The sequence below is a fragment of the Ixodes scapularis genome, unplaced genomic scaffold, assembly GCF_016920785.2.
Source record: "Ixodes scapularis isolate PalLabHiFi unplaced genomic scaffold, ASM1692078v2 PGA_scaffold7__128_contigs__length_106722199, whole genome shotgun sequence".
Lineage (NCBI taxonomy): Eukaryota > Metazoa > Arthropoda > Arachnida > Ixodida > Ixodidae > Ixodes > Ixodes scapularis.
The window spans coordinates 94,829,161-94,838,509 of record NW_024609882.1 but is presented as its reverse complement, the minus strand read 5'-3'; the positions used below and the strand labels follow the sequence as shown (position 1 = coordinate 94,838,509).

The following is a 9,349-nucleotide window of genomic DNA, read 5'->3' as shown; positions in this document are numbered from 1 at the left end:
TTTTGGGCTCTATCTTGAAGCGAGCCTCTTTAGAAAGTTATGCCACCAATCAAGAAGGCAGAAATGGGGAACTGGTGGCCGACCATCTGCAACTCCACTGGATGAGTGCAGCGACATTCATGTTGCCAAAAATCAATTTCAAGGCTGTCATGAGAAGGAAGGTTTCTATGAAATGTAAGATGTTTCTGTAAGAAACACGCCTTCGTCGACGAAGCATTTTGTTGGTGAAACAGTTTTCGATGAACTGATTGCTACCTGGGGGGTCTAGACAACACCTTGTAAAATATTGAGGCCTGCATGCTTCAATTTGGTTGTTGCACAGGTAGGCCAGTTGGGTGCACAAATTGAACATGAGTACTGCATCTGCGTTCGACAGGGTTCTTGGTAGAGCTGTCACTAACCTCTTAATGTTTGAGTTCAAAAGGGTTGTGAAGTTTGCAACTTTCAAACTTTGCCAATGTTCGAATTTACTAAGTTTGAAGCTTTCGAGGTTTATAAAAGTTAGCTCAACAGTTTCTTATTTTTTTTCGCAGTTTGTTTTAAAAACATTCGAGAATTTAAAATTTTTTGGTTCGAATCAGTCAAAGATTTAGAATTTTGTTCCAAGTATAAGTTTGTGAAGTTAGAAGTCTTCAAATCGCACAAGGGTCGTAGTTTCATAGTTTCAAGTAATTTTTGTTAATTTTCTGATGTGTGAGCTCTGTTTAGCAGAGTTCGAACAAAGCTAACAAAGAACAAAGAGATGTTGGGCTCAGCCGTTGTCACCACCAGATAGCTCGCTGCGCTTGTTGGGCAGGTCGGCGATCGGCCACATAGCTTGTCTCTTGGAGCTTTGAATCAGTCTTCTGCGACAGCGATTGTTATCTGCACAGTTCGAGCGTGGTCGCATGTTATTTGCAGCAGTTGCTATGTGTTCCAAACAGTTAGGTACTGATTGAATCCTGTTTTGTTTCTTAGTTTGACGAATCCGTGGAAAAACTACTAAAAGTTGTCGAATTTTTCAATATGATAGGTTGGGAAATTGTTATATGTTTCAGTGTCATAAGTTGGAAAGGTTGATTATATTTTAATTCTTCAAGCGTTAGATTCAGAAAATGTTTGCTTCATCTCTAGTTATTGGTGTGATCAGTGAGAACATGAGCCCCAGCCCAGTGCTGATGCAGCACTCGTGGTCTATGTGCTTTGTGCTGGTCTATTTGTCGACAAATTTGAAGCAGGTCAAAATCTCTAACGCTTTAGGTGGGGGAAATGAGAGAGGAGGTGCCTGCAAAACTAGATTTTCTGAGGGGCTTTAGACCTGACAACTGCTTAATAACCAGTTTTCTGCATCAAATTCCCGTGCCACACGGGTAACTCAAATGCTATTTACAACGAATGACATTTGAGCGGACGGCCAATCAGCGCACGACAGTCCGGGCATGGCGCATTCCACGCACGAGATATTGCGAGCTGATTCGCCGATCACACAAATGTCATTCGTTGTAAATTGCATTCGAGTTGCCCGTGTGGCACAGGTATTATTCCAACAGGTGAGGAGCTAAGACTAATTGGTGTGTGGTAGAGTAGGACCAGATTGATACATTCCCGGGTATGTTCTCCCCGACCATACATTTCTTTCACCGCAGTCCCAGGAAAAATGTATTACCGGTGTTCTGCTGTACTCTGACCTATAGACAGTCGCAAGCAGGGCAACTGGCCACCACCATTTTTTTTGCTTGTGCCAGCAAGCACATGCAATTGCAAACCTTCCAAAGCCACTTTCATGTGCATACTGCTCATGCTGGTGCCATCTGCACGTGCATGGGGCACCGTTGTGTGATGCCATGCCATCATGTTCTTGTGTACATGCTTTTTGGTAGAGGAAAATGACATTATTTTCAAATGCTTTCTAGCACACCATGATTCTGGGATATTTTGCACTTGTCCTTGGCTTATAATGAAGAGCTGCCAAATTTTACCCACATGATGAGAGAACTTTTTAAATCATTTTAAAGCTACCAAAGGCACGTGAACAACATCCTTCCCTTCTGCCAAATAAGTTTGCATGTGTAAAAATGGTGGCAAGTCTGTGGGCCCCACTTTAGAAATCCAATTGCTTGATAACTAGTTTTTTTACATCTTGGCAACTAAGTTGAGAAATCAAAATAGCATTTCTTTGTGTTCTGGAATGTGCTACACTGACGCGCAACTCCTGGTGATCACTTGCAGCAGCTTGGAACAACCCAGAACAGCTAGGGACAGAGCTTTCATTTCAGAATGGCCTCATGCCTCCCCAAGGATTGGGTAAGTGATAAAATTATATTAAAATGGTCTTGTCTAATTTTAGTTTATTTCTAGCCCGCCCACTTCATGACCCGGCCAAACTCATAGACATGATGAGGGTGCAGCAGGAGATGTTGAGGTCTGTACAGGAGATGTTGACATCCCAGAAAAATAGCCATGTTGGTGAGAAATTATTTAGATCATCTTCAACCTCGATGTGACCAAATGCGACCATTATCTTGCACCCTTTGGTATGTTGTTGTCTAGCTTATTGAAAGACATTGCTTTATGCTCCTGAACAATTTCTAGAGCCCAGTCACCAACTGTGCTTCAGGCTGAAACACATAAATATAAAACATGAAATAGAGATGTTGCATAACTCACTAGTATCAAGTCGAAAGGTATAGAAATTTCCTAACTTTCCTGAGGTTCGCTTTGCAAAGTTTTAACATTTAACTCTTCCAAGATTCGAATTTGATATTAATGCTTTCGGCATTTGAGTTTGACGGTTTGAGACTTTCTCGAGGTTAATGCCCGAAAAAGTAAAGAAATTCAAATTCCTTTGTATGTGAAGTATGAAGTCTTTGAGCTTGACAAAGGACCACGTAGCCCAGTTTGTTATAATTTTTCATGAATTCGTCTTATCGTATACAACAGTTGTTTTGCTCACTTTGAAGCTGAGACATGACCTATGTTAGCAGAGTTCAAACATAGGGTGTAGTATACACTAGCTGAGGGTCAAGGCAAAGCTGGCAGAGCCATTGCTGCCTTCAACTTGATAGCTGGGGGCAGGCATGCCAACGGTTCCTCAAAGCAGGGATGCTTGAAAGCCACATGCTCTCCGGGGGAAGCATGTTTAATGCCTTTGCCTTAAAGGGCCACTTTGCTCAAATCCAAAAATTTGGGGTTATGAGTGATTCCACTTCAAAACGTACTAATAAACAGCCCCACGTTCTCTGTTTTGCTAGATGTGGCAAATTGTTTCAGCAATATTGCTTTCAATATAGCAGATACCGGAACAGGAACTATGGCTGCGAAAGGCAGCATGGGTTTCGTGATGTCGGAGACATTGCAAACCATGCGGTACGATTGGTCGTCTGATTCTCAGGAGGATCATGTGAAGTTGCACATGTTTAGTGCCGATCGAAGCTGTGCTTGTGCACTCTTCTATTGCATGTGGACACTTTTGAGCGAAGTTCACGACATCATTTGTGGACCTCTCTCCAAGAAGTAAAACATACAAAGCGCGGCAATGCTTGTGAGGTCCTGGCTCAATGGAGGCTGCTCAAACACCTTAGTATTTGCTGCGGTATTGATTGCACCTCATGTCGCCCGCTAGAGGTGGCGGATGTCAGCAAGTTGGCTCCTTTCAAAGTTTGCTGGTACTTTTAAATATATATATATATATATATAGATGTAATTAAATCATAATATTTGGTGTCTGGTCTTCCTAGATGATACTGAATGCAAAACAAATTTTGCGTTTGGTGGGTAACCGAAATTTGCATCTATTTGGCTAGAGTGAAAAAGGTGGGACAGCACAGCATAGTTTCTCCTTGCCAAGAAGTGGCACAATAGGGGGATTGGCCACCATACAGTTTAGTTCTTAAGTCAATTTATAAAAATAACGATGATTGTGACCGTTTACCTAAGGCCTTCTGTTGGATAAAGAAAAAAACGGTGTTCAGTGAGATGGCCTAGTCATAAAGAATGCCAACGCCACCGAAAACTGCATGATTAGGTACACTCGTCATAATCCAGAAAATGGCAGATAACTTGTGACTTACAGGGCTTGCCGCAAACCATGATGGAAGTAAAACAACTGCTTAAGTTAAAAAATTGTTGAATTCTGTGACTTAATATGTAATTTGGTTTCTTTTGTTCTCCCCCACTCCAAAATAACTGCCTTGGTGCTTAATTTTCAGGATTGATTGCTAAGACCGAAAATACGGGACCCTATTCTAACTCTTTTTAGTCGCCTACTATAATGACATTGATGCTTAAAGAGCCTCTGACATGCAAAAAAAAAAAATTCATGCTAGGCGTTGAAATGGCATGTCAGGACATTACAAAAAAATTGTTTCACTATAGAGTTGCGTAGGTTTTTTTTTATAAAAAATTAAAATATGAGGCCCAATTAAAGTTCCCGCCAGTGCACTGTGGCGTAATAGTGTACCGCAAGGTGTCGGGGCGGTCAGAAGGGAGGCATCGACCTACGTCACTAAAAGTGGGTTCGTAGGAAGTCGCGTGAGTTTCACCCCTCGTGCTGTCCGGGACCGTGCCTAAGACTTTTTTTTCTGCTCCTTGTACGAGCGATTGTAGAAAACGAAGTTTCAGTTCCAATAGCACTTTATCGCTACCCCATTGGTTAGTTTGCATGCTGTAAAAAAGTGAGGACGAAGGGTCAGTGGATCGACGTGATGGAGGTCAATGATGAAAGCGTTGCGAGTACAAGCCAGTGTAGGATTGCGTGCTGCCAGTCCAATGATACAGAGCTCAAGGGGCACAAAACAAGCTATCGAGTGTTAAAAAAAAATTTTAGAACGCTCGCAGAAATTAGGATTGCTAGTGTATGACACGCCCCGTTGCATTGCTGAAGGTTCGGACACCGAGGTCGTCGAATCATTGTATACTCTCCAGGCTGAAGGTGGCTGCCGTCTCTCGGAAATGCATGCAGTGTGATATCTTCTTCAGTTGCTGAAATACCGGGACAGTCGCTCACACTGCACCTTCTAGGCATTGTAGTTGACCACGTCAATTCACTGACTCCTCTTCTTCTACATTTACAGCAACATTAAGCGATGAAAAGCAAATAAAAAAAACCTTGTCTGCTTGGATCGCTCGTGGAGGTGTGGAGAATAACAAAAAAAAAAATTGAAAAAATATTACACGCGCTCGCGGTAAGCACGAGGAGAGATACAACTCGCGTGACTTCCGGCGATGCCTCCCTTCTGACCGCCCCGACACCTTGCGGTACACTGTTACGCCACGGTGCACTGGCGGGAACTTAGAAGTGGGCCTCGTATTTTTATTTTTTATAAAAAAAATTTACGCACCTCTAAAGTGAAACAACGTTTTCGTAATGTCCTGACATGTCATTTCAACGCCCAGCATGGAAAAAAATATTATTTTTTTGGCGTGTCAGAGGTATTTTTAGGAAAGTCTCCTTTAATACACTTTTAGTATCTTGTAAGGGACAGTTTTGTAGAGGACATCATACGGTCTTTTGGCAGATTCTACATTGCTGTGTTCTTGGTAGAAAAGTTACTCATATTCCCTTGGGTGCCTAGTGAATCAAAGTATTAATAGACTTGCCAAACTGCGTTTTCTGCAGCTTTCCGGGATTGCGTCTTGCACAATCAAGCGGACCTGCTGGCGCAGGCGAACAGTTTAAGGTAACAGCTGGGCAACAAGAGCCTCGTGAAAGTGGTTTATTTGCCCGACGACTGCCCTTCCCTGCCCGTCAACAGCCTGGATGACCTGAGGGCCTTGAACGTGCACCTTGAAGCAAGAGACAAGCTTCAGCACATGGTATTGTTGTTGAATAATTTTTACACATACGGGATTTTCTGTGCGTGTTTTCAAGAGAGAACGATACACTGGTTAGTCATAAAGCAGGGCTTTGAGTAAACGTTTGGCCCAGTTTATTATGTTTATAAATTCGAAGGTATTCAGCACAGTAGGCACTCCAGCATTTCTACATTTCTGCATGAAATGATTATGACGTTTCTTGCTTTTTTTACATGTTTTTTTTTTAGGTTAACTTCACAAGCTCCATCACTCAAACTTTTTATTTGATTTCTTACCTTTCAACGGTCACCGGCAATCAAACTTTATCCCCCATTAACTTTATTTTGTCAGGTTCAGAGCAGTTCACTCTGCATTTACTCCTGCCATTATTTTTGAAGCGTATCATGGGACAGTGCATCACGGCTCACTTTTACCATCGTGGTTTCTCTGTTGGTCACATGTTATGAGCCGCTGCTGTTTACCTGAATTGATCACACTTTACTACGATGGTGGTGTTTAACTCCTGTCTACGGGGTGGTGTCTAACTTCTCTCTACGGAGCGTTAAAAGTGAAGTACTTTCTGCATGAGAACACTGGGGAAGGTGTTCTGAAAAATGGAGCAGCGAATACCACGGAACGGGATATGTGTAGTCTCCAGAATGCTCAACATAATCATTTCTGAATGTGTCAATGACAATGCGGCTGTCACCATCTTTTTTGTATCTCTCTTGCTTGCATTTATTTCAAGCAATTTTCGTTTTGTTTCCATAGTTTATTTTAAACGGGGAGAAAAGCGGTCATTTATTACAATCTCGGTTCCCTGTCAAGGTATGAAATGTGTGCCAGGTTAAAAAAATGTTTATTCTAGTTCACGTCTCTTTTTGTGTTTGCCATCTCAAGCTATCCCCTTTTTTGATGCTTCATCCTGGAAAAAAACTTGCCTATTAGAATTAGAGGTCATGATTCTTTCACTTAGTAAATACAAAAATATTATGGAGATTTTTTATTCCAAAATCAGTCATATTAGCCAGTGTTATAGATAGGGTTCAGTGTTTTCTGTGTTTTTTTTTTCCTCAAAATTTGGGGTATATTTTTGCTGCGTTTAGTTCTTAGCTACAGTTTCGGTGTTTTTTGTGTAAATTGTGTAACCAATTTACAAAAAAACACTGAACCTGTAGGAAAAAAAATTAACTTGTAAAAAAAAACACCCCAATTCAAAAAAAAAAAAAAAAACACCGAAAACATTGAATTCTAGTTATAGAAGGGGATGTCGTGAACCTGCCCAGGTTCGAGTTCAACCAAGTTCGAATTTTTCAAACTTTCCACTTAATGTCCGACAAAAGTTTGAAGTTCAACTTTTGTGCGCATGCACAGAACTTAAAAAAAAACAGTGGACTCCACCTGGTGGAGGAGAAGTGCAGTATTTGTTGCGTGTATTGGCATCACTGGTTCAGATAACTAAGGAAAGCATTAACAGCACATATTTTCGCTTTTATATGGTGTAAACATTGGTAACCATTTTATAAAATATAAAACAAGCTACTTTCTAAATTATTTGTTTCCCAAAATTCGAAATATTCGTGTAGAAGTGGGGCAACACTGTCCAGAAGTCAAACTTCTTCGAACTCTAGTGAAAGTTCGCAGGTCCCACCCCTAGTTATAGATAGAATTCTGTGTTTTCGGAGTTTATTTTTTACTTGAATTTAGGGGCATCTTTTTTTTCAGGGTTTAATTTTTCTCTCAGATTCAATGTTTCTGTGTAAATTTATATAAGTCAAAACCAATGTACCGAAAAAGCACTGAATCTGTAGGAATGAAGAAACTCATAAAAAGAGTACCCCCAAATTTAAAGAAAGGAATTCCAAGAACACGGAACTTTAGTTATAGATTGCCATAATTGAAGTATACTCACTGGCGACATGTCTAGGCTTGGCAGTGCTTGCATGTTGTGGTTAATGTTTTTATAATCTGATTTGACGCTTGTATGTAGCTTGATAAAAAAGAGTATAGATCATGAGGAACACTGTATTTAAACATTGGTCTTCCCCAGGATGTTAGTATATTGAGTGCAAGCACAGCTCCAGTTACCGGGCGCAAACCAATATCCCGCTTCACTGAGACAAGAAAAGTGCCGTTGGCATTCCCACAGCTCTAAAAAAGCCAGAGTCAAGCTCATCTGCCATGTGTGCAATGTCCCACACTGCGTTGAATGTCTCGATCTGTTTTGCAAGAGTCCACGAGAAATTCCTTTACAAAACAGTTCAACTGTGCAGTGGGGCAAGTTCTCTCCCACGTTTAGAAAAGCTTCCAAGTTGTTTGTGCGACACAAACTGTCTCACTTGTTTTGATCTAAGTATTCTATGCATTGTGCCAATGTTGTTGTGTTCATGCGTCCACTATAGGAGATATTTACTTAACGCCATATTCATGCACTCTTGCCAATGCATGCTCAGAATGAGTCCACATCTATAGGGTGCGAAGACAAGCAATCTTGATAGTGTCGAATGCATGTCGCAAAAGTGCTGTGGAAGCTTACCTTCTAACAACTGAGCACTCTGCTATGGCCGGCAGTGAATACCCCCTATTGTGTGCACAGGCCACTGGCAACTTTATATGGTCACCAGTTTTTACAGCGGAGCTGTTATAGGCTCTAGGGTCTGGGAAAAAATGTGTCCTCACCTGCCAACAGAAAGCTCCCCATTGGTCCTGGTAAGTATGAATAAATAAAAAACGAAGAGGAGTCAAGTATGAATGAATAAAAATAAAAAGAGGGGGCAACCAGCGTGAGTCGGCCTTCCTTGCCATTTTTTGATAGTAAGGTCCTGATCCCTTGCTATCATCTCTAGGCATCGTCCTTGAGGTCACCCTAGAAGTCGTCCTTGAGGTCGTCTTAAGCATCATTTTCGAGGTTATAGAAGTCGTCCGAGACCCTGTTCTTGAGACGTCGCCCTCTAGGCATCGTCCTAGACGTCGTAAAGACAGCAGCTTGGCTGGTCCTCCATCTAAAAATTCTAGAGCCCTTCCAAGTGGAAGGGCTCTAGAATTTTTTTCTATTGCTCACATAAGGTTAAATATATGGTGCCATAACATATCCACAATTTTCTACCTAGTATATGTAGGGGGGGGGGGGGGAGCCTACTGTTAATGCTTCACTTGTCTTTTTTGACATTCCCAGGTAGACTACTACAGCCAGAAGGGAGGCACCGACAAAAATGCCGACACGCGGGCCTTGCTGACCTGCCTTGTCCACAACGATGTGGCTGGACGTTGCATTTGGAAAGGGTCAAAAGGGCGCAAGGAGCCCTTCGATGAACTGAAAAAATATAATGACCCGGTTGCTCGGTAGGTTTCACTATTGGTTATTTCTTGTCCAAATGACAGCTTCAGAAAACATCTACAGTCGAATCTCGTTAATTCAACCTCTCTTAATTTAAACTTGTGAATAATTCAAACTAACATGCGGGTCCCATCCTGTGCATCTCTATGGGTGGAAGCTCCTGGTAGTTCAGTGAATAGATGGCAATATCTCCAATCTTCTTGAAAATGGTTAAAGAGAGTGATGATGTTAAGTTAATTT

At 41.6% G+C, this 9,349-nt stretch overlaps 1 long non-coding RNA gene across 1 annotated transcript; it reads left to right on the top strand.

The window, feature by feature from the left end:
- Nucleotides 1–2,375: 2,375 nt before the first annotated feature.
- Nucleotides 2,376–9,033, top strand: LOC120840228. Its single transcript, XR_005715490.2, has 3 exons — nucleotides 2,376–2,445; nucleotides 5,597–5,793; nucleotides 8,948–9,033. It is a non-coding gene; the product is annotated as an uncharacterized LOC120840228 (long non-coding RNA).
- Nucleotides 9,034–9,349: the final 316 nt, after the last annotated feature.